The 25,704-nt window shown below is 45.8% G+C and overlaps 1 protein-coding gene across 1 annotated transcript in view; it reads left to right on the top strand.

Annotated features, from left to right (window-relative positions):
* The first annotated feature begins 528 nt into the window (after positions 1-528).
* LOC129603826 (arf-GAP with Rho-GAP domain, ANK repeat and PH domain-containing protein 1-like) overlaps positions 529-25,704 on the top strand; it is a 41,068-nt gene continuing 15,892 nt past the window's right edge. The window contains exon 1 of the mRNA XM_055507057.1: positions 529-550. The gene's annotated coding sequence lies outside the window, so the exon portion shown is untranslated. The remainder of the gene's footprint in view (positions 551-25,704) is intronic.

The raw sequence follows: 25,704 nt of genomic DNA, 5'->3' as shown, positions 1-25,704 counted from the left end.
ACTGACCTTTCCTACCAAGCTAGCATAGTTAGCATAGTTAGCATTGCTAGCATACGCATAGTAATATTAAGGAGATTCAGCCAATTCAGTATTTGACTGCATGATCCATAAACTGCCCTCATATGGTGTGTTGTTGTATAGTTATTGTTAATTACAGACTTTAGCTTTTAACCTTCAACCTGCATCGTTCTTGTAACATTGTTTTATTGACGAGTGTGTTCAGACAAATGTCAGCGGGCTAAAGACGACGTGAACAACTTATGGCTCCCTCTATTGAACGAAAAACCACCCACGTTTAGTCATGACAGGACCATCTTTCTTCATACACCTGTTTTTTTTCAGTAAATGGCCTTCATCAGCTGTACGTTGTTGGTCTCAGCAGAAGATGGTCTCAGACAAACGTGGTTGGACAACATGGCTGAGCGGTGGAGTTACTGTATGGAGAGCAGTGGGCCAGGCCCTCACCAGCACCAGCACCAGCACCAGCACCAGCACCAGCACCGGTCGGGCAGGATCCTGCAGGAGTGGGTTGAGCGTTGGATTAGTTGAGGTGAGGACAGAAATGGGGACTCAGCAGTCCCATCTATTTACTCCTACACACTGTGTAGCTTGTAGTGGCTGTAATAACTCAAGTCCTCCTTTATGATGATACTGGGCTTTTATGGCTTTTCATAATCTTGGCCTGTGTTTACAAAACTTGGTACATGGGTTCGTGTGGGTCTCAACATAAGAAGCCCTCCAACAGTCATTTTTCTGCAAACACAAGAAAAGATGAATTTCCACCCAATACTTATTAAGTATTATCGAGCGTCTGTGGAGGCAGGAGACTGTTTGCTCACGCTCCCGTTAAATGAATAAACCCAGATTGCGTTTCCTCTCAGAACCTGAACACACACTTTTATTAGCTAATTATGTCAACTCCAGCATTGGTAAACGCCCGATGCAGCCGCTCAGGTTGCTTTATGTCTTCCCCCCTCCCCTCCTCCTTTCAGCCTGCCTGACCTTGGACCACACACTCCACCGCACACTTTCCACTCCACTTGCAAAACCATCATAAACAATCCTCAACTGCTAATTATGCGCTGACAACAGCGCGCCATAAATCAGCAGCGAGCTAATGAATTCCCACAGTGTTCGTCCACGTGTGTGAGTGTGTGTTCGAATGAAGGTAGATCGGTGCAAAAGAGGAAAACACCTCTTGTGTTTGGGAATCTTCTGCTTAACTGGCAAATTATCTTTATATATTTCAAAATCCTTACTTGAGCGTTTTTGAATGAAAGCATCATGTATGCTAATAAAAGCAAGCAGTCCACTCACAGTAGAAATATTTTGTGTCACCCATGTACTGTACTGTAAGGCTGTAGATGTAGATGGGTGCTGTGCGCTGATGGTGGGGGGACCTTATAAATAGAGCTGCTCCAGTGCCTCATACAATGATTTATTCAGATGAGATAGGCCGGAGCCAAAGCTAACATGCGACTCAAAGCCTCTGGCTTCAAGCGAGTGTAGGTGCCACCACGCAGCTGCAGTCACAAAAATGGCCAGTTTTGTGAAATACTATGTACTGTCAGTGGAACGCTAGTCATTTCTGACCGACCTAGTTGTACAACACCAGTCTTAAAACTGGAAGAAGTGCTTTTATGAAAGAAGGACGCCCCCGTTTGAGTGTTACAAAGCAGCCAGGGTTATTATTATTGTCTTCTTCCTCCCTGCTCGTCCGTCTGCGTTGCCTTTTACTCCACTTTGCTCTAACTGTTCTCTCTGTCCATTCTCTATAACCTTCTCTCTCTCTCTCTTTCTCTCTCTCCAGCTCTTGACATGAGTGAAGAGGCCTGCTGAGATAAAACACAATGTCAGAGCATGCCTCAGCTCTCTCCGCTGAGTGGGAAAATTGACTGGGATTGTCTGTGGCAGTCCCCACTTGCAGCAGTCTGTGTCCCGTGATGCTCAAAGTGCTGTGCTAATTAGTTTTCTCTCTCTCTCTCACACACACACACACACACACACACACACACACACACACACACACACACACACACACACACACACACACACACACACACACACACACACGCCCAAGCTCTTTCTTTTGTGCTGCCTTGCTCCTTTGCCATCTATTATGCAACAGTGCACAGAAAAGTGTGGACTCACGCTCTCAGGCTTTTTTTCTGCGCGCGGCTTTTCATGTCACACAAGCGATGTCTCTTTCCACATTTGCCTAAGCAGCACATTAATGCAGCGACGGGGCGGACGCGGCCTCGCAGAAGGGGGAGACGACGCAGCGTACGACAGGGAGCGGCACTTGTTGGAGGCCGACTCATGGCTGAAGGTGGCTTTTTGGGGAGCCACTGTGCGGTGCAGCGCTAGAGTTGCATGAATCAGGTGTTTTAAACACAGTGTGATGGAGAAAACACAGGGCAGCATCTTCATCAAAAATATCATTATATATATTTTATTTAACTACTGTGACTGGTTTAAGTTGGAGCTGCAGTAAATTGGCTCATCCATCAGTCCATCCCCATCAACACATGCTCTTTATTCCCTGGGCTCTTTCTTAGTGTAATCAAGGTCCTACTCCACGCTTACATTCAGTGTTGATTTAAATATGACTCATTTTAGACGTCTCAGGTCCAGTTTTGACCCTGACCTGCTCCTACAGATCTGGGTAAAACAAGGATGATCAACTGTTTCTATGGGATGTAGTGTAACTATTGGATGAGGTCACATGTCGCTGCTGTGCTACACCATCATTGCAACATTATGAATAATAACAACGCTCCAGAACAGTTAGAATTAAGTTAAATTCCCACGTCCTCTGCTGTCAGTGCGCTGGGTGAGTGTGGGTCAGTGGATTGAATGACACGCTGTAACTGTCCGTACAGCTGGTTAGCGGTTATAGCGCTCACAGCTACAGTAGTTCACCAACTCTGTGAGCAGTGGGGAGAAGCCTTGAGAGGCATTTCATGAAGTCTTATTCTGGGCTTTGTCCTTGTAGACATGATGTTAAAAACCAAAATAGCATATTTGCTGTACTGTTGAAATTTCCCATCTCATTGGGTTGTTATGCTGTATTTTTTTTTCTACTAAACCAACGCTTTAATTAACCACTTTAGGAAAGTAAAAAAATGAATAAATCAAAACAAAAGAAGCGGAGCCAGCAGCGGCGTGAGGAAATGGGCGATGCTGCAGTTAGTCACTGTTAACCTGAGCTCACGCTGCTGTGTCCTGTGAACGCATGTCCCTCCTGTAATCACACACAAACCTCTTAAGACTGAGCTGACACATTTTCCTAACACCCCTAGCACCCTCCCCCTCTTCTTCTCTTCTTGTCTGCACACACACACACACACACACACACACACACACACACACACACACACACACACACACACACACACACACACGGAAGCACTCTGCGTGAACAGGCAGATTGCTGCGAGAGCTAATGAATTGTGCTGTCAGGGAAGTAACAGATTTATTTACATCTAGAAATGGATATCTCTTCCAGCCAATCCTGGAGAGCTGAGCTGGTGGCGCTTCATGCTGTAGGGCTGCTAATGGATCAGGCAAAAGAAATGAGGAAGAAAGGGGAAAAAAATAAGCAGGAAACAGCATGAGGCTGGACCCAGTGCTGTTCCTCTGCAATTCTGGAAATTGGAGAGAAAATAAAATAGCCAGAGGCTCGGCAGAAATAAGTTGAAGAGTATTAGTTGAAAATCCACTTTAAGAGGTGTCATGTTGTAGACACACACAATCACGCATGCACACACACACACACCTTGGGGGCAGGTAGATGCCACATATCTGCTTTATATGGCCTATTTAATGGGGCTGAAGGAGGAAGGGTTGCACAAGAAGACATCACACTCTCCCACTGCAGGGTTCAGTGAAAACCCCAGATACAATCACAGGATGGATGAGAAAGAATGAATGCAAGCCAAACGCAGCTTATGAAGAGGAAAAATGGTGGGGAAGAGGGAGGAAAGGGGGGAGACGGGTGTGCAGCCGGTCTCATCGTCGCTGGGCTCTGCTCAGGCCTGTCACATGAGCTTATGTCGCGTGAACTAACGCTGCCGAGCACGCACTTACACAAAAACACACACACGAGCACAAACACGCACACGAGCACAAACACGCACACGAGCCAAGCGGTGGAAGAGAAAGGGAACGAGAGGAGAGAGCGGGTGGGAGAGAGACCCTGACAGTGAGTGAGGCGGTCGTCCCTCTCCTCCTGGAAACCCCCGTCTGCCCTCCCCCGCCTCCCCCGCCTCCCCCGCCCGTCTGTGTCTCACGGACGTTTCTGCGGTGCGTGAAAATGAGAAACGGGCGAGAGACGGCGACGCGGCTCGTGCCACAGCGTGCTTTTTCCAGGTTATTTGTTATGTGAGATGCTGCACTAAGTCACAGCTCAGCTCGGCTTTTTTTTTAATCCTAGGAAGGTGAAGCTCATCAGTGTGCAGTGTAGCATGGTGTAAAATTAGCCCCTGACAACACGGCGCAGTGTTGGAAAGGGCAGCGGAGGATGAGCCCCTGACGTGCGTGTGTGTGTGTGTGTGTGTGTGTGTGTGTGTGTGTGTGTGTGTGTGTGCTGGCTTCTGGTCGCGGTTGAGGTCATCAGAGCCCTTTAGCAAGGCAGATTTTCCTCCCTCCTGTCCACTTGTGTTAATAAACCCCCTCGTGTGCTCACAGCTCGCCGTGTGTGTGTGTGTGTGTGTGTGTGTGAGTGCCGTCGCTCGGCGTTGCCGCTGCCACGTGCGCGTCGGGGGAATCCCTCCCCGTGTGGACGCCTCCGTCCCGCGCGTCGCAGCACCGAGCACTTTGTTGCGTTTCATTGAAGAGGCCTGGGGCAGCGTGCGACCGATCGTGGCTGCAGCCTCGTGGTTTACGTGCAGTCATAACACACTCAGTAGCATCTGCAGGGAACCAATCAGCATGGGCTGTTTCCTCCTGCTGCAGCTGAGGCGCTATCACTCTGTGTTGTGTATGTGAAACAGTTCATGTGTTTGAAAAGCAGCAGGCAGTTTACATTTGAATGCAACACTGTGATTGTGTGCCTGCTAATGCATTCATAATATTACAGTATGTTACCAGTACTCTGCATTCAACGTTTGATTATAGCACTGGTCTCATGGATCCTCACTGATTGGACCTTCGCTCAGGTAATCAGGAAACACTTGATAAGGTCTATGTTCTAATAAACATGGTAGAAGTGAGGCCTAGTCTGGAGAGAATCTTACTGTAGCGTGAAATGTTACTGTTTCAAAGGAACTGCCACGGGCTAATGGCCCTTCAGCACGTTAGCTCAGCGTGCAGTTTCCTCCTCATCAGTTATTCTTTCACGGAATTAAATCATTTACCGCGCAGAGACCAGGACCGGGAACAAATGCAGAGGAGAGGGGAAGCACCTGTTAGCGCTCCACGCTGCGCAGACAGAGCAGTCGGCAGACGACTGCAGGGGGTTCAGCCTTGAATGCATGCTTATGCCTCAAGCTCCATTCCATAGCCAACAAATAACCAGCTGGGAACCAGCAACCTGTTTCTCTCCACATGCGCTCGAGCACGTGGGAACACGCTTCTCCTTCCTCCACAGAGCTGTGCACGGAAACGGAAAAGGCCTTAAACTTTTAAATCGCAGCGGTTTGGAGAATTAAAGAAAATTACCTCCTCCGCAAGGACGAAGTGCTGTATCTACGGAAGCTGTCAGTCCAAATGAATGGTTTTCACTGACCCGGCCAGCTGCAACACGGGGAGCGACGGAAGCATGGGTGGCGCTGGGGACTGCTGATAAGAGGAGGGGGAATTAAAGAATGGCATGAGGGCAAAAATAGGAAGTGTGTAAAGTGACAGCACGCAGGAAAATTCTACCAGAAAATACACAGCAGCAGGATGTCACTGTTTCACAGCCTCTCTCGCCCTCCTTCCACTTTCTCTCTCATTGCTTCCACCAGTAACTTGCTTTGAAGAGCTAAAATAACATATAATGGCGAGGTTGCGGCGTTACCCTCCCATTTTGTTCACACACTCGTCTTATCTCATGTTTTAAACAGCATCAAGTACAGTCAGACATCAAAGAGCGGACGAAAACTGCGGTTGTGAAAGAGAGACAAGAGAAGGAGACTTAATGAGATTAATGGATTTAAGTTGACAGGAAGGAGGGAAGCGGTGTTTGGGAACCAATTACATGTAGATATATTTTTTTGAACAAATTTTATATATTTGTAAACATATACCTTTATTGATATTGTTGTTTTGCAGTGATATGTACTGTAAATTTTTCATTGACACCACTTGATGTGTGCGGGTGAAAACCTAGGATTTTACAAAATCTTCAGCTCAAATGAGCAATTAGGAAGTCGGATAAGTTTAGGTTTCACACTGGAAAAAGGCGAGCGTTTCTTTGCAGCGTGGCTCAGACAGCCGCTCCTCTGACACAACACACAGGGAAAACGCTGTCTCCAAACGAGACCGTGATCCTTCCACGCACAGAGCGAGAGCGAGGACCACATTAATGCAGCGAGAGGAGGAGAAGCGCCGACAAACTGACTGGTTGCACAGTGGCTCATTAAACGTGTGCGCGTTTATGCACTGGTGACTTCCACATCCCACAGTTTAATTAAAGTAAAGTAAGAATCATGTGTTTGATTTAAATGCGCTCTTTGTGTGTTTCATCAGTCGGAAAAGCCGCTTGTCGTGTGACTCTGTTTAATGAGCTGCAGGTCAGCGCGTGTTGACTGTGCAGAGAGCTGATGTCTGTGCACTAAGTTCCTGAGTTGCCTTGTTAGGGAAGTAGAACGTGATCATTCATCTTTCCTCCGCTCTGAGTGCTTCTTTCCCACCGTGTGCCGTTAATCCGCGTTGGCTTTGTCACTTGCTTCAGCGGCTGCCGACAACGGTGAGGATTCAGCACCGCGACCACAGACAACGCAAACAGACACTCAGTCTCTTTCTGTGTGTGTGTTAATGGATGCTCCATTACGCAGCTCAGTCATTTCATTGTAGAATCGCTCCTGACAGAGTGACGAGTGTCAGACTGGAGCTGCCAATGACAATAAAAGCTAATCCCCATGATTCATAGACAATATTTACACACAAACACTGTTTTCCATTTGCATACTTTAAACCTACCTCTACTGGAAACGAAACCACATTCACGAGGGATAAAAGTCCCAATAGACCATAATAGGGTTACTCTGCTTCTTCATATGAATGCAGGGACTCAGAAATTTGATAATGACCTGAACCGAACCACTGATGTGTTCCATCCTGCACAGATGCTGCTCATCAGCAACCTGGAGACAGGGCGAGAGAGCAGACAGAGGTCCGGATGGTGCAGGTTCACACGTTTCTCCGGCTTTGCTGCAAAGCTGCCTCCGGAGGAGGAAGCAGCGCTGCCAAGGTGACTGTCAGCTCCCAGTCACTGCACTGTGGGCTCTGAACTCGCTCTTGCTCGGGAGCGCTGGGCTTCCGACGCCCCTAAAGTGTTTTCATGTTCCTTCAAGTCGCTGACGCACCTCTTTCTGCGCGTAGTAAACAAAAGCATGAGCCCGTTTGAATGCGCTACCTGGAGCTGCTCAGCCCACGCTACGCTGAGATAAAAAGTATTGATTGTAATCCACAGTGTTGAATAGAAAAACACAGATTAATGAGCTCCCTGCAGTTTGTCTACGGTCCAGACAGAAAGTTAATGTACCTGAAGAGGGTAAACTCTTAACCTGCAGTTTGAGGACTATGGAAAAATCATTGCCAACACTTTGCAAACAACAGACTTTCTATCAAATCTTGATTACATCTGACAGAACCTCGTCTTTCTGTCACACCGCTGCTGGAAACGGCTTCATTATGCAGATTTTCTTGTGATAAGACAAAGCAGGTTTGACGATATCAAATAATGACTGTCTCCATCGTCTTAAAGGATGTGATGCATCTGTAAGGTCTGTGTGTGACGTGTTAACGTGTTAGCTTCATAGTTACATACCACTCTGTTAAACAAATAACTCACTATAGTGATTTTTTGGGGGGGAGGCTTAGTGTTTCTGAAAAGAAGGAGCAAACGAATCACCAGATAAAATTGGTAAAAGCACAGTGATGCATTGTGTACAATAGGAGCATCTCGACCCTCCTCCTTGTTCCTTTATCATACACCCACTTCTTGAGTTACAAACACTTTGAAACATGCGGTGTGCTCGAACTTAGCAGCACTGAAGCAGGCTGCGATACTGTGCAGACTCTAAGATTTTGGACAGTGATGAATTTTCTATTGATTTAGCTTTGTACTCAAGAACAATTGGATTTTAGGTTAAACAATGACAAAGGTTAAACTGCTGAATTTCACTTTAACTTTGAGGTAATTCAAACAAATGTTTAGGCACGAAAGCTGAGAAATAGTTTTAAATAATCATACAGTACATCACTGCTTCAATTGCAGACTTTAATTATGATTGGAATTAAATTCTAATTTAAATCGATTGATTGAATGAAAATAAAGCATCAATAGAAAGCTCCACAGTATATATGTTGGAGTCCAAGTTGTGTTTTGTGAAGAAGAAGAAGCCTATAGTAGGTGTAGCAGGTGCCATGTTTGCATTCATGGAGTGGACAAAATGACAAATGGAGTAGCCTCCTTGAAGGCTACTGGAAGTCACCAATTCACTTCCCTGATATAAGCCAACAGTGCATCTCCCCGCTGCTTGGCCATGTTTTAGATGAAAGCAGCCACACATCACCGCTCCCATTTCTCCACTCGGAGGCAAAGGTTGCGCGAGCGTTATTCCCAGTGAAGACCAGCAGTGGCTAATGCGCCTGCATAAATCATCCTTCATTGACTGCACCGCTTGCAGATTTATTTGAAACTGCGTCGCGCTCATATTCTATGAGGCTGGCACAAAAACATGTCATATTAAATCCTGTTTCATTGACGGACTTTGTTGGACTGTTGGAGAGACTCTTGTCAAGATTATTTCCAATCATGGAGAAGCATTTATTATCAGCAACCCCTTATCTCTCCCTCGCTGTCAGATAATGACAGAGCTCGAGAACCGGCGGGTGACCTTCATCTAAACCCTCCACTGGGGACGCTCTGACAACCGCTGTGTACGCATTCATGGCATTTCACGGCTGTGTCACTGCCAGGAGCCGGTGGAAATGTGAAGCAAGTCACCGTGTTTCCCATTCTTCCTCCTGCTCTTTGACAATTCTCACTCAGGCCGTAGATTAACTGCTTCCATTCATTAACAAATCGAATATTTTAGGCAGAGCGGATTCCCATTATTTTTCTCTCGCTGAACTCTGTCGCGCATTCATTTAATTCCCCCATGTATGAAATAATATCCTGCCCGGCACGGCCAAGCCATTAGGGCTAGTTTTGCTGCGGCATGATAAGTGGATGTATATGGAACAATGATTAAATGACCCCGCAGACTCCCCCCCACCCATTAAGGCTTCCCCTCCTCCTCTTCAATACACATGAAGGACCTTTACACCACAAGACTAGACAGCGATTTACTATTGATCGTCCTGAAACTGAGGCTGAAAAAGAAAAGGACAGTGTTCAGAGAATTGGTCAGTTACAATATTGTAACATTACTATGTTGTATCTTTATAGATAATAAAGCTAAACGATCCCTTTAAAGCTTTAATGTGCTAAGTGCATTCACTGCTGGTGGGACTTGAGGTAAAGGAGAACCAAGACCACAGTACAGTAGGTGGTTTGGTGGAACTGCCCTTGATTATAAAGGGCTATTTTGCCCACTGACTCTGGGAATGATTTACATAATCACCTCACTTAACAAATGAGAGTGAAATCTGCTGCATTTTGTTCACCAACCCATCCGTTGCAGACGTCTTGTGCTTACGCAGCGCATGGCGAGTGATTCTTTTTTATTTCCCCGCTGGTTTTATTCATTTTGTTTTTAATCACTTTCGATTAGATTTTTGCCCATTAGCTTAGGTTTGGTTTCAGAGCATCAGCAGAGTGGATTTACCCTCAATGAGATGCTCATACATCAGTGTCAGACTGGCAGCCATTTTATCTCTGGCCTCTGAATGAAAAATAATGAGTTGTCTGTTGAGGCCCATCCAGACTGAGAGAGTAAAATGTGCCCATCGATAGGTCCTCTCCCACCGGCAGGGACAGAACTCCCCTTGGGAAGTTTCAGAAAAAACCTAATTCATCTGCAGCTTTTCTCCAGTGTGTCTCAGTCTAGATTATTCTCCATTCATCTTGTTAACTTGAAGTAAACTGTTTTCCTTCTCTCATATTAGAACCAGTATGAAAATCTGGGTAGTGGTTTGGTTTCATGGTGAACTGAGATTACTGTAAGTAAATTCAAAATGTTCAAGTGTATTTATCATCAAGTAGCACTAATCTACACCTCGGATCTTTTTTATTCATTAGGCTCCAGAATTGTTGTTGTCACACTATGGGAATCACACAATTTTCCACAGCCCATTAAGAGCAGTGCAATAACGGAATATGTGTGTTATTGATAGTGTTGGTTGTTTTGTTCATAATTGTAAGTTAGATGAAACTCCAATCCTATTTATAGATGAAGGCATTTTATTCCAAAGGGTTCAATTGCTTTTGATTACCACTGTACATTAGCACTCCCCAGGATCTGTAAACAGACTTTGATGTGTAAAATGTAAGAATTGTGAAAAAACCCCTCAAAGGATGTTGGCTTGCGTTCAGTTTTAAAAGACCGCTTGAAGCCACTGACTCCCTGTAAGAATAATCCTTGACAAACCTTCACCCCTTCACTCCGTCTGTTCCGCCGAGTACAAATGCACGAGCCCAGTGACGCTGCCAGAGTGGTCTGAAAACTCCATTAAGGAAAAAGAAGCTTTTAATGTCTCTTAGAATCGCTCACCATACATTTGACATGCACAACATCTACCATCCCAAACCTGCAAAAGTCAAACCCTCCTCTCACCTAATTTAGTGCAATGGTGAATACATTCCCTAAAAGCCAAGTCGATCCATTTTTTGCTTGAGTTCCAGTCCCTCTTACAGTACATGTAACAGCACATCACTGTCAAAGAGATGTGAGTTGACGCCTGCAGAGAATATGTGTGATAGGGAGCGAAAGCAGGTGTGAGGCTGCTGAGGGAGGATGGGGACACCGACGTGTGGCTGTTGACACACAGGAGATGGGGATTTTCAGGATTTTTCTGCTTGTTTGTCTCGCTGTTTGGTTTTGCAGCCTTTGCCGGACCCTTTTGTTTTATCAGACCCCAACTGTTTCTTTTATTCACTTTTTCTTTTTGGCCACACCTTTCAAAATAATATTGCAGTCATCACAGGGACGTTTTTTTTTATTCGTGTCTTTTTGCAGAACCCATGGAAATGGTTGAGAAATGTCTGGACTAATGCTTGAGATCAGACATCTCTGACTTGCCAGGAAGGATAACTGGACCTGTTCACTAACGAGCGGCTCCACTCGTCTCCTCCACCCGCTGACTGAATGTCCTCACTCACCTGCAGCCCGGGCTCTTATTACGCTCAGATACTTATAAGAATAGCTCAGAATCCACAAAGTGGTGTCAAGCTTCGCTTCCACAGAACAGAACCTTATTAGTGCTGTAGAAATCAGCCAAGCAGAATTGGATGAAAATTACAAAACATGACACTGTCCATCAAAGACTTTTTAGAATTATTGTGTGCAGGAATAGATTACATGTTAGAGCTGCCAGCAAAAAAAACAGCACTTATTGGTGTCTGAGTTTTGGTTTGATGAAGGTTATTTGACTGTGCAGGTGAGTCATGATTTCATGTTACAGTATGTAGCCTGTAATCTGGCTTGTGTCTAGACTACGCTAAGAGACAAACTCACCTGCTTGATCCCAGTCTTTCTGAGCTGTTGCTATCGATCTGTCAGTTATAGCTCTTCACTTGCTTTTATGATAGCATATCCACAGAGGACCCAGGCAAGAGTAGGAACCAAAGCAACCAGAGCAAGAAAATAGTTTTTGTTAGATAGCTATTAGCCATAGCTGAGGGGAAACGGTGAGTGGGTCTGTTAGTTCACTAGTTTGATGTATTACAACTACACTGATGGACACAACACCAAGAGAGATGTTTCACAGCTAATACTGTGCTGTACATTTGGCTAAATGCTAATTAGCACATCTGGCTAACACTTGGATTTGCTAGCGGGCCGATGTTAGCAGTATTTGGGAAACACTGTTAACACTGTATCTATGTTGTGCTCACCAGTTTTCCTAAAATGTTTTGATTCGGAGGCAACAAGCAGTAGCTACAGTAGTTAGCATGTTAGCGCTAGGACTGGAAATCACATCAACATCTGTGAAGCTACGTTTTACAGTGCATTTTTACATTATGTCTACTCGTAAATTTTAAAAGAAATGAGCTTTAGTTCGTAGGAGGTATATATATATATATATATACAGTAAGTATTGTCTTGAATATTTGAAACCCTCACAGTCCTTTTGAAGGAAGCACACACACACACAAACAGGTAGCAGATGCAGATCCCGCCGTGCTGTCACCACCAATGTCATCACTCATGTCTGTATTTCCACGGTGCCACCGAATAGACGTGGGAGTGATTCATGCGCCGTCCTTTTTGCCCCGTCTCCCGTGTCTGACAGGGATGACTAAGACCATTTAGCGTATGACGCACAGACACACACAGAGCTACGAGGAAAATCCCATGACGGGAGGCGGGTTGGGATAAATAACATATTTATTAAACTTCCTATTTCTATGCTCAGCTTTAGTCCTCAAGGCGCTGATAATAATTGACATGTCAGAAGAAGGGAAATTGTTATGAGAGAATATGGGCTGCAATAAGTTAAGATGAATGATAGATAAAAATATGTTTATTTCATTCTAGCCGTCAGCCTGGTACTTTCTGATAAAGCAATAATAATAGACTGATCATAAACCCATATACAGTTTACAGTAGATGTTCTTATCTACTCATTCAGAGGTACTTGCCTTTCTTGGTGTGTGTGTGTGAGAAAGAAGTAGCATCATGTTTATAGCAGGCAATTCCTAATTGTATTTCAACAAGATTGATTTAATCTGCCCTTTAGTTCGTGACTTAACATTTAAATGGAACATTTAACTCCCCCTCTTCACGATCTCTCATTTCAAGGCCTGTGCACACGCAAATGCCCTAACGCGCGCGCAAAACATCCGCACAAACCCCACGAGCAGCAGCTGGAACTTGTTAATTGCGATTGACAAATTCAAACGTTATCTTGGTTGGCAGGGGCATAAATATTAATGTATCATAAAGAGCCATAAAAGCTCACAAAGCCTCATTTGGGTCCATATATATGCAGCTGTTTGTGCCTGCGGATGAGAGGGGGACCGAGGGCGTGAAAGCTGGCTGCCACAAAAGAAGCTGCAGCAGAGACTTCCTCTCTGAGCAGACGAGAGAAGGCATGAGAGCGGTGAAGGAGGAGGATGCTGGAGAGGAGACAAGGCACTGGTACCGTCCAGGGGCCAAAAAGATCCTAAATGTCTGATTGGGACTAAAGTGTGAGCTGATGAGGGACGAAAAGCATCTGTTCAAGACCAAATAAAGTTTCTGCCCTTCTCCCGCTATCACACACACACACACACACACACACACACACACACACACACACACACACACACACACACACACACACACACACACTTGACCCGTCCTTGGCCCCCAGCTGTCCGGGTGCACCAGACGGGAGCAGTGCTGCTGCACTGCCGATGCTCTGCCTGGTGCCCGTCTGCATCTGCTGAGAGCACAGCGGAGATGGCAGGTGTTGACAGAGTTCCACCTGAAGGGATTTTATCACTCGCGAATGCTGCTCCTCCCCAGCTGCTCGCCGCGCTGCTTAATCAATGCAGGCACGACAAAGTGAGGAAAAACCAAGGCTTGTGTGTTGTGTGACAAAAGACAACGCTGCTTCATTCCCAAAATACACACAAGTGTAAGTAACCAGGAAAATGCAGGAAAATTAGTTAGCGCTGAGAAGTCAGCGACTGAGTTAATCAGCTGCAGGTGAGCAAGTGGGTTGTTTGAGACGGGGCCAGGTTCCGTGACATGTAGTTCAGTATGTGGGAACTGGAGACAGAATATTGCAGCATTAGTGACTGAGCGATGAAATGGATGCGTAAACAGAGAAAACGGAGGATCGGAGTGGGAGGGTGAGCCGACACGGGGAATCACTTCAAGATGGATTTTGTCAGCGTGTCATTTGCCAAAGTTGACATAGTCACAATTTGTCCTCTCGAATGTAAGCTTTAAATGTAAACAAGACTCAAAGCACAAAATTGGAATGTGCTGTCACCCCTAAATTGACTGGCGTACCCTCGAAAATGAAAGTGGCGCCATGCAATCACCGAGACCGAGCCACTGCAGAAGTTGCAACAGCTTTTCTGGACCAAAACTCACTCAGTGTTTGAATACTAAAGGTCACCAGAAGTCATGGATTTGATATAAAGAAGCGTTTTGCTAAGCAAAGTGACTGAGATTTCATTGGCAGTAATCAATGGCATTGTTCAACTGTAGAGGACGCACCACAGTTTTTTCTACATAGTCAAACAAAGCTTTAAAACCTAGTGACTACGTTTGAGTTTGAGTCCCCTGCTTGGCGTCTTGTATGGCTGCATGCTGATACAGGAGGGCAGAGAGATGCAGCTAAATGCCCGTCTCCTGTACTCGAATGACCCCATTGGGCATGAAGACAAAGTATGTGTAACCTGTGACATGCAGAAAACTGATATGCAGCGTTTTAAACTTTGGAGCAGCCTTTAATGTGTCCAGCACATTACTTTAATTGATTTCTCTGGCACCCAGCGCTGTGTTGTTCCCCTACTGCGCCTTCTTTATCTTACTCCTCTGCTTCTCTTTCTCTTCACCATGGTGATTTATTTATCCCTGGGTTAGAGGTGTCACTGCCTTCAGAGTCGTATACACTCCCAATCAGTCACAGCGAGGTCCAAGGCTCCCAGCTGTCTGCCAAGCTTTCTCTTAAGAAAGGCTTTGTGTGGGTGTGCATGTTGCTGTTTGTGTAATGTGTGAATGAGAGCGAAAGATAAAGAGTGATTATAAGGTATGGGAAGCGCGAGTGTGTGTATTGTGGGCGTGCTTGCGTGAATAGTAATGGCACGTCAGTGTGACTTGTTTTATTATTAAAGCGTTTTTTTCTCTGCTTCCCTGTGCAGGCAGCTTGTTACACCTAATGTGTTTATGTCATAGCAGCATGCAGTTGCACTGCAGCCAGTGGGCCTGCATCACGCAAGCCTAAAAGCATGCTGGGAAAAAGACACGGGCATTACGTGCTGCACACAAACACTCACGCAGGGTGCCTTCATGTCACAGGACAAAAAGCATCAGTTTGGCGTTTATCTCTTAATTAGGCTTCGGTGTGTGTGTGTGTGTGTGTGTGTGTGTGTGTGTGTGTGTGTGTGTGTGTGTGTGTGTGTGTGCAACTCAAAAGGAATGAGCAATGAAAGAGGTGCCTTGGGATTCTTTAACTGACAAGCTGTCTAATTCTTTCTGTCTTCATATATATGCACCAACACATATGCAAAAGCTAATTGCCTGAGGCAGAATAGTGCCGGGATTCGCTTAAAATGCCTTACAAAACCTGGATGAGTGTGGCCCCGTCATCGCTGGCCTCCGTCGTCCTTGTTCCTCTTGTTACGCTCGGAGTAGGAGTTGGAAATAACGACATGCACACAGCAAAATCACCTCGCTGCAGCGCCAGCACTGGGGCCACTCTGTTCAAAGACGCTTCGCAGCGCGGGAGACGGGGAAAATAGACCTAATTTAAATTGCCAGATGTGATTGAGTTCTATTGTGTGGTCTGGTTTGAGTAATGGGTGGCAGTCAAAGGGAAGGAAGGGAGGAAGGATAAGAGCGAGGTGAGAAAGAGAGAGAAATCGGGAGAAAAGCCTTGATGTGCACAGCTTATTAGAGCAGGGCTGCTGAATTGGACTTGATCACTGGGGATTCTTTGGCAAAGCCAATATATCAGCAGGCTCTGCTGGAGCCATGCAGTGCAACTGTCCTTAATATACAGTAAACAAACACCCTCCAATAATCTCAAAACAACACACGCACTCTCACGAGGACATACCCTGCTTATATACTGTATGTTCCCTACACATATAATTACACAGACTCATTCACTCAGAACATTCATGGTTTTTCCCTTGAACTTGTGGTGGAATAATCAAGTCGGGGATGTGTGGGTGAGGGACCCGACTGCGCTTTAAATTAGCCCAGTGCAGCTCCGTGCTTCATCCCAGGCTGCCGAGCAGAGACAGACTGAACACACTGTACACACAGGCGCCGCTCGGACCAGTATGGTACAACACACACCATCACATTCAATTTGTTGATTCACTTTTCTTCATTTTAAATAGACACTTGATGATATTAATTATATGAACAGGCATGACATTATGGCCACATGCCAGTATTGAGCTGCTAAACCCCTAAAGGCATCCTGTGGTATCTGACACAAAGGTGTCAGCAGAACAAAAGTTGTGTGGGGCCTCCACGGATCCTGAGCTGCCTATAATAAACATTATGATTATTAATATTCAGGTATAACTTGTGAGGAATGACAGGCTTGCTTCAAATATCTAGTATCACAGCTGACGCTTGCCTCAACAAGTGACCAACCAACTCGCCTGAATTGTTTTTTATTGCCGGTCCAATGGGAACAAAAACACATGTCAAAAGTTTATCACGTACTTGGTTGGACTTCAGTCTCTTCACAGATGATAACGCTGTGCATCTGTCTGGGTCAGAGCAGCCAGGAAATGAAATGCCAGAATCATCAATAGCAGCGTCCTATCAGATTGAAGGAGGCAAACTGCAGCGCAATGGATGGGTTTTACATTCATTAGCTGTAGCACCTTGATGATGGGGATGAATCAATCAGCAGTCAGCTAACAGAGCTCCAAACAGGCTGCTGCCCAAAGGAGCAGCACAGGGCGCCGTGAAGTCGGCGTCTTGTTGATGCGCAGGACAGAGAAGATTCCACATTCTTTCCCATACTTTCGCGCTCGGTTCGTCTCCCTTTCATGTGTCCAACAAAGCATCCTTTAATCACTGTGACTTTGAACACAAGCCCCTAATGGCTCCCAGGAGCTCGCTACAGCAGCCGTGTTGACAAATTTCTCCTGTCTCGAATGGAAAGTAATACAATTTTAATAGGAATCCTGTTTCTGGGATTTCTTACATGCAATGATGGAAGAATGATGAAACGCACCGTGGGAAAAAAAAAACGGAGGAGCAGCAAAAGTCTCAGCTAGAACGTGACATCCACAGCAGTTTTTTCAGCTCTCTCAGGTTCCATGTGCCAGAGAGAAAAGGTCCTGGACTGAGTTAAAACAAAGTAGCATCGTGACTAAAGTTCTAATCACTGACTGGCGCCGTATTAATAAAACACGCCGTCTGTTGAACATCCACGTGTTGAAGCTCTTTCCAACCTCATGCATATTTTTAACATTTTGATGAACTGTTAGTGAACAAAATAGGTTTCAAACATAGATCCATCCCTCAGGAGCGTTTACATTGTGCTCATCCAGGGATTTTGGACGAGCCGATCAATATTTACAAGTGCCCAAACCCAAACTCTATCTCTGAGAGAGACGTTGGCACCTCGAGCCTGGAACTGATGACTTCATCTTGTCAGTTGAGGAGAAATTACAGACTACAGCAATTATTGTTCCATCAGTGTTGCTTTTTCCTGAATGCTGGTCTCCAAGCTGTGAACTAAAAGTGTCTCCACGGCCTGTGAAGTCACAGTGGGTGCTGTTATGCTGTTGGAGGAGTTTTTCTTGACTTACTGTCAGCGGAGGAGCTCAAGGATTTGTTGGATGGAACCATTATTACAGTCAGCACTGAAAACTAGGATGCCTGGAATGTAATATTTAACCAATGTACTTTTAAGAGTGTAGCTTTTCAGACCATGTACACAACATTTTCATCTATACAAAGGTTCCATTACATTTGTTCGTACACATCCTCAGTTCAGTCCTCGAACACACCTGCTATTCTAACATTACTCTCGTTAATTGCTTTAAGGCGTAGTTGCAGGGCACCAATCGCTGCAACAGGAAACCATGATTAGATGGTCCTTGTTTGTGCTGCTGCAGACGATGGAGTTCAGGCAGATAACAAGGCGGAGCAGACCTCACTAATTGTGCCCGTTTGTGGCACACGTTTCCCCCCTAGACCAGAAGCATCCATTCTGGACACACGCTTGGGCTGTTGAGATGCCAGAAAGCAGCCACGTTGACTCACAATGATATGGTTTTTCCCTACTTTGAAATGCCAGCATCATTATTTATTCAGCCTATATTCAATAGTTAATTCAGGGCATTATTTATGTTGAGGTTTAAAAATCAATTGGACAAAACGACACATATTGGGGAGAATCTATGAGTTGGTGCTGGCCTGGCTTGTTAGTATTCCTGTTCGCCAGCAGCCTCTGGGGAAATGCTTCCTCTGTGAGCCTTGAGGCCCAGCTGTCATCACAAATATACTCCAAAAAGGCCCCTGGGCTTAGTTAAACTCACATTATTTTCTCCAAATGACGCTCAGACACTATTAAATGTCATTCACAATTCAGTGGCTGAAGGTAATAGTGTGTCGTGTAGCCTAAAATCCTTGAAATGAGGAATAAAAAGCTGATGACATTGCTGCAGTAGCGGTTGCTTCTTCAAGCTAATGCTGAATCCCCGATCAATGTATGATGGAGACACAAGGAGCGATTTGGTCATTTAGGGACCCGGATAATTATGCAGGGATGCTGTAACGAAGGCCTCCTTAGTTATTTTGTCAGGCTCACTGTTATTGAATGTCTGACAAGCTCAGTTTCAATTCAGCTCATTTAGAAATGAATTGCTGCACAGTCGTCGTGTTAATTACTTCTTGAACTGTTTCCCAGCCAACTTAATGTTCTGCAATCATGCAACACGCAGCACATTGTTGTGGCTAATAGCGCAATGCCTCATTGACTGTTTGCTAATCTGCTCATAAGAGAAACCATCGGACAAGCAATTTGTTCAGTTGGAGGAATTAAGTCAGAGATTAAGCTCTGCAAATGTGTGGGTGCAGGCTTTTTATGGGTTTTACCAAGACTTACATCCACAGTGCTAATTAGCATGTGTGGCTATTCATGCTAGTGGCTAGAAGGCTAAATTAGTCCAAGAATCTAAAACAATAACCTAATACTGATGAGTTTTTTTAACGTAAGAGGTGAAATTAAGGAGTTCCTTTGACTATTAACAAAAAACAGTGTGGCTGTTATGGTTCTTGGTGAATGTTACACAGTCCTTGAATCTACTGTAAAGCAGCTACTGCAATATATTGTAATATGTGAGGGAGACAGGCTGAATGATGGCAAAGGTCAGGTATTAGTTCATGAATGAAAAGGTTGAAACCTTTATGTGAGAAGTTAAAATAAGGATGAAAAGAGAAGAGAGAATAAGATAAGGAAAGAATATGAATGCAAAGGTTTGTTGTTTTTAAATCAAATTTTAGAATGTGTTTTGCACAAAAACACTTCATGTATAATACCAGCGACTGTAAAGTAAAGGAAGCTCATAATGATGCTATGACACATGCAAAGGACTAAAGGATTCTTGTGAATCATCATCGTTAATCCAGTGCAGCTGCTCTGCACCTGCTCCACCTCGTTTTGCCGTGTGCTGAAAATCACTGATATCAGCTGTTGGACGTGTGACTGAAATGACCATGTCGCTGGTCAGTATTCCAGACGGGGGGGTGGGGGGGGGCATGTCATCATGCTTTGGGCACCAAAACAGCTAAAGTTAAACATACGTTACCTACAATTAGTCATTTCTAGTGGCGACGCTCATGGGCAGGAATAAAACGTGGGCCTCGTCACCGTGGAAAAAGAGCCTCCGGGTGTCATTAAAAATCCTAAATGATGAGCTAATCTGAGGGCTGCTGTGTGCGGAGGGATCGTCCGCATTGAGATGCAAAGCTGCGATGGAAATCCACGGATGCGCTGCTGTTTGACACTGGCTTAATAGCAACAATGCAGAGATTTATTTGCCTGCGTGAAGCATGAGGCCTCTCTCCCGCCATCGCTTTAGTGCTTTTTAATATTTGACTAATTCCTGCCTTCTAAGACAGTGCTGCGGCAGAAGCAGGAGACAGATAAGAGGAACGCTCCCAGTCTGAGTGCCTGTTATAACCTTTATGGAAGTCATTATTTCCCTCAAGGTTCCTTTGTTGTGACGCTGTTGTGTGTAAAATAGTTGTGCGCAGAATCCCCCCTTCAAACGGCTGCGAGTGGAACCTCATTCACATGCATCCTTGGACTAAAGCAGCTCTCGGTGAGGCAGCTTTTAAGAGCAGCCGCCGTCTCCTGTTTTTGCCTGTGCAGAACTTAATCGAATTTGTGGAGGAAGACAACAGATGAAAGCTGGTGCGAGGCGTTTCCTATCCGCTGCCTCTCCTCTCCCCGCGTACCGGCGGCCGAGCGTGCATCCGTATCAATCCGTCCAATCTTGCAGCCGACCAGCCTCTCCAGAAGTGCTGCGGTGGCTCAATTAGCGGAGCAGCCAGCAAATTACACAGCCTTTTTCTTCCTCTTCTTCACGCCTCCGTTCCTTTTGTTTTCCTCCTGCTCCGGTCTTTTTTTTTTGTTTTTTACATCCAAAGATGTGGCGTTAAATAAGACATATCACCACATGCACGCAGGCAGATAGGAACAGACACTTGGTCACCTTTTGACCTGAGCCTCCCACACCTCTGTACTCTGTGTGTGCTTGTACGCGCTGACCTGTGAAGGTGAAAGCCAGAGGAGCCAATTAGAGGACACAAACGCATCCAGGCCTTTCTCTTTTTCCCATGGCGTTCATGCACCTTCGTTAGTCAGCATCTCCACATCCTCCACCACACACAGATGAAACTTTATGCTATTTTGCTGAAGGTTTGAACACGGTGATGTTTTTTTTTTATTCCCGGGCTTTTGACTGGCTGCAGCTAAACCCTTTGACACAGCAACGTGGAAACACTCGAGTGGTGTCAGTGGTGGCTAATCGCTTCTGCCGAGACAATCTTCAGGTGTAATTAATCTTGAGTGCTTGCTGGGTGAGCTTGGTTGGAGCTGTTGACACCTGGTCCACAGTTATTGTGTGATGCCGCTCTGCAGGGGAAACCTATCGGCGTGTGTCAAAATTGACTTGAGTCCTGGGCTCTGCAATTATCTTTTGTTGTTGAAGGTTCATCCAGAAATGTCTGCTTCTATCGCAGTGGCTGGCACCAGCTCAGTGGTTGGCTGAGAGCGATGATATTACAGTAGCACAAGCTTTAATGGCTCACCATTACATATACTAGGTATATATATGTATCTACAGTGTGTAGTACTAGACCATTTCAGCCATTTTGTGGCTTTGTACTCAAGAATAAACAAGGTACTTCATAACTTGTAAACTAGTGTGTTGAACAACTGCTGCTGTGTTCAACTGGTGCATTAGAGAATAAAAAGCATCATTTTGTAGACTAGTGCTCAACTGTATTTTGAAATTAGATAATGAAAGGCAAAAATAAGCTTTAAAAATTATTCAGTTTTGACCTATTTTGACATGACAGTCCTGAAGTTGAGAAATATTCCAACAGAAAAATGCATATTCATTTAGGCCAATGTGTAAATAATTCCATGGTGCCCTTGGGTTATTTTGTTTGATAAGCCATTTAATGAGTGTGTGAATTATAGCTATTTACATTTATCGAAGAGAAGGAAATTCAAAACATACCAGCAGGTTGTCATTATTGCAAGAAAATCATAAAATCATGGTCACCTCAGGTCTGGAGTATCTTTAATAATGAATTTGCAGGTAAAAACTATGTGCACACAGCCTTGACATAAAACAAACTCTGATTCCTCCCATTTAATGAGTGAATAGTGGCCTGGCAGCTCGGTAGCTAGAGCTTTGGCCTGGGAAGCAGAAGGTCCAAGGTCCTAGTGAGACACTTCAGACCAGTTCCTTGGATGCTGCACTGTGGCTATGAAGACGCAATTATCAAATCCAGACTACATCCAGCCTTGCTTTTACTAATGCTTTTAATTGCATTAATTGAAATAATAAAGAAGTGTTAGGTTGCTAGTGTTACATTATAATCCAGTCTACATACTGTTTGAATGGCAGATGGAACCCAAGGAGCAAGGGAGGGAAGAGGCATTCTGACACGAGCGTGATGGTGATGCTGGGCCTGTTTTCTTTCGGTCAGTGCACATCTCGCTCTGGGTCAGTTTATGGCATAAATGTGCAGTTTAATGCCTGATAACGTGAGCCTGCAGTCTGTCAAGCTGTGTGTGTGTGTGTGTGTGTGTGTGTGTGTGTGTGTGTGTGTGTGTGTGTGTGTGTGTGTGTGTGTGTGCGTGTGTGTGAGAGATATCTGCTACAACCCATTTCCACACAGGACTTTCCTCAAATGAGTTGAATGGCTCCTAACATTATATTTGGATAAAACTAATGCCACACAATCGCTCACCCCTCGTGTGCGTGCTGTGCGTTGTCCAGCAATCAGCACTAGCATAAAAGAAGCAGTTGCTGCAAATGGGAGAAGCACTGGGCATCCTCATGAAGGATACGATCAATCAAGCTCACTGTAGGTGAGGTAGCAAGCGCCCTAAGGCTTAACAGTGTAGTACAGAGCTCAATAAGAGCCCGTTGGCCTCAGGGGCAGCTTAAATGAAAAAGGATACTGGGAGGTTGTTTAGTATGATCATATTCATCATTACTCCTTGGTTGGCTGCAGTTATTTAGCCATTAAGTTAAAGCAGCTGCCACTGGTAAAGGTACAGTACATGAGCTGATCCAATAGTTGCTGGCAGTGGAAGAAAATAAGAGAGACTGATTGAAGAGAAAAGGGGATAATTAGATACAGACATGAGAAAAGCATGAAGAGAGGAAACAAAGGATGGAGAGGAAACGTCTCCCTGCACAGTGAGGCTCCTTTCAATTAGCTGTAGCTGCAGGTAGATCACCAAAGTGCCGGCGAGAGGGAGGAATTGTGCCTGGACGCCCTGGAGGGAGAAGCAGAGGTAGGAGCGAGGACGAGGATTAAGCAGAACGCCGCCGTGGACGGCGCCGCCCACCCGCCAGCGCCTTCGTGAGCTGATGCAATGACAAAACACTGCAGCTCCATAGATGCAACCTCGTGGCAAACGCTATCGCAGAGCTCGGAGTCTCATCAAGGACAGCGCGCGCCGCCGTTCGAGTGGAGACGCGGTCGTCGTGACGGCGCAAGCGCGTCTCTTTCTCCCTGGGTCAAACGTCGCTAAACTGCGAAGCGCAGGAGAAACGAGAGGGAGGCGGTGTCTGATAAAGGTCAAGAGCACCGTTCAGAGTCATCCTCGTTCAAATCAGCCATGAAGATTAAACGCACCCGGCTGACACAAAAAAAAAATTGGATTTTCACTATTGAGAGTACGTATTTTCCCAAAGCCAAATGCTTTGTTATGCTAAGCTAGGCTAAACACCTTGCACTTGCAGGCCTTCAGAGGGACTGACCTACACGGGCCCTTTAACATCCGCGTTTGTTTGTAATGATGCGAGGGCAACGCTGGAGCAATGCGGTGACGGTGACTGCGTGGTACGGTGACATCATCGCGTCCCCGGGCGCTGGCGCATACACTAAATAACCTTCCTCAGCTCCTTCCTTACTCATCACCTCCTCTTTGTCTTGTGTCCTCCATTTCCCCTGCACTCGCCGGACTGTACAGTAGCAACTCATCTCCCTCTCTGCTGCTTCACTCTCCCATTCCTCCCTCTCGCCTCGGGGGGGGGGGGGGGGGGGGGGGGGGGGGGGGGGGGGTTGTAAAGCGGGGCTCTCCGAGCGTCAGGCTCTTTGCTAGATTAATTTGCGGGGGGCTCTGGCCTGCGCTGCACTTCTTACTGTACGCAGTGAAAGTCACTCAGGGATTAACGGCAGTCAGGAAGGCAGCAGCCGTCATCCACATGCTGCCTCTGCAGAAAAGGACCCCCCACGCCCCCAGCGCCCCTCCCTCCCTCCCAAGCCTCTCGATCTCTCTATCTCTCACCTCCTTCCACTCTCTCCAACCCTTTTCTTTTCTCCATCCCATCAACCTCCTCTCTAGTTAATTACTGTAATGGGCTGGCCGTCCTTTGGGGGTGCTTGGAGGGCAGGGGGTGGGACCAGAAGAGATGCTCCGTGGTTCAGCCTCGTCATGGTTTACGCCCCCCAGCAGTGGCACACCCATGAATGCATGCAGTCTGCACACACACACACACACACACACACACACACACACACACACACACATGCACACACGCACGCACACACGCACACACACACGCACGCACGCATGCACACACACGCACGCACGCACACACGCACGCACACACACACACACACACACACACCCGCACACACACACACACACACACACACACACACACACACACACACACGCACGCACGCACGCACGCACGCACGCACGCACACACACACACACACACACACACACACACACACACACACACACATGCGCGCACTGTAAGTCTGGGTACATCTGTGTACCTGGTGCAGGCTCTAACATTTCCTCAATTCTTAACAGGAGCAGAAACATTAAAGGTAACAGGTTTCCTGCACTGACCTGATGTTTGTGGCCAACAGGTGACAACAAAACAGACCAGACCACTACTTTTACCATGTTCCCCTCTGTCCTCTTACTATAACATCATGTACAACAGCACAGACGATGCTTTTTGCAGGGGAGCAGTCAGGACTGATAACAGAAGGCTAGTATAGTAGTAGTATAGTAGTATTTTAGTATAAAGAAAATTTGTCTTCACACTATTTTAACTTATGAGAAAAATTTGTAAAATAAAAAATTGTGCATTTATATTTATTTTGAATCCTGACTTTGACCCTAAACTCCTCATGTCATGATCATTTAATCATTATTATTCCCATCATAACTTCTATGGATAACACTGCTCTGAACATTTTTCAACAAATTAAACAAACGCAGCAACACCTTCCCGTTTGAACGCGGAAATGCGAAAATGCATTACACAGAAGGTGGAACAAGAAGCAGCACGTATATGAATTGAGTGCTCAAAGGAAAGATGTTTGGAGAGAGTAACAGACGTCAGGATGAGGATTGATGTGTTGAGATTGATGCAGCAATATCGCCTAAGTGTCCGTGCGGAGGGAACGGCTTCTGTGTGGGAACTTATTGGCCCCGTTTATGGATCAGTCAGCTGAAACACTGGCTGAAGCTGACAGCTGTTTGAGAAATGCCAAATGGTGCTGGCAGGAAGCCACACGGGCACGCGCGCGCTCTGAAATCACAGTGGTGCGGCCTCTGCGACGTCAAAACGCCGCTTTGACCCCCAGCACAGGTAGACGAGCTGCAGCAAACACAGGCCGGCAGCCAATCACAGGCCGGGAGCACACGCGTGCGCCACACTAGACACTGAGCAGACATGACTTTTCTCAATCAAGCCAGTTAATTTGATTATCTGTCTGACCGACTGCAGGACGAAATCCTTTTAACTCATTCATTCACTGTCTGGGCTATTTATGGCCTCACAGCTGCATGGGAGCCTCCACAGATGCAGCACTTCTCCTCGAGTCACCACCACTTCAAGTTTGGCAAACGTGAGGCAAATGAAAGGATTTCTGCAAATGGTGATGATTTACTTTGACAAAATGATGAATTCTACAATAA

Source organism: Betta splendens, chromosome 2 (assembly GCF_900634795.4).
Source record: "Betta splendens chromosome 2, fBetSpl5.4, whole genome shotgun sequence".
NCBI classification, from domain to species: domain Eukaryota; kingdom Metazoa; phylum Chordata; class Actinopteri; order Anabantiformes; family Osphronemidae; genus Betta; species Betta splendens.
The sequence above is the reverse complement of the archived record's forward strand: the minus strand, read 5'-3'. Positions and strand labels throughout refer to the sequence as shown.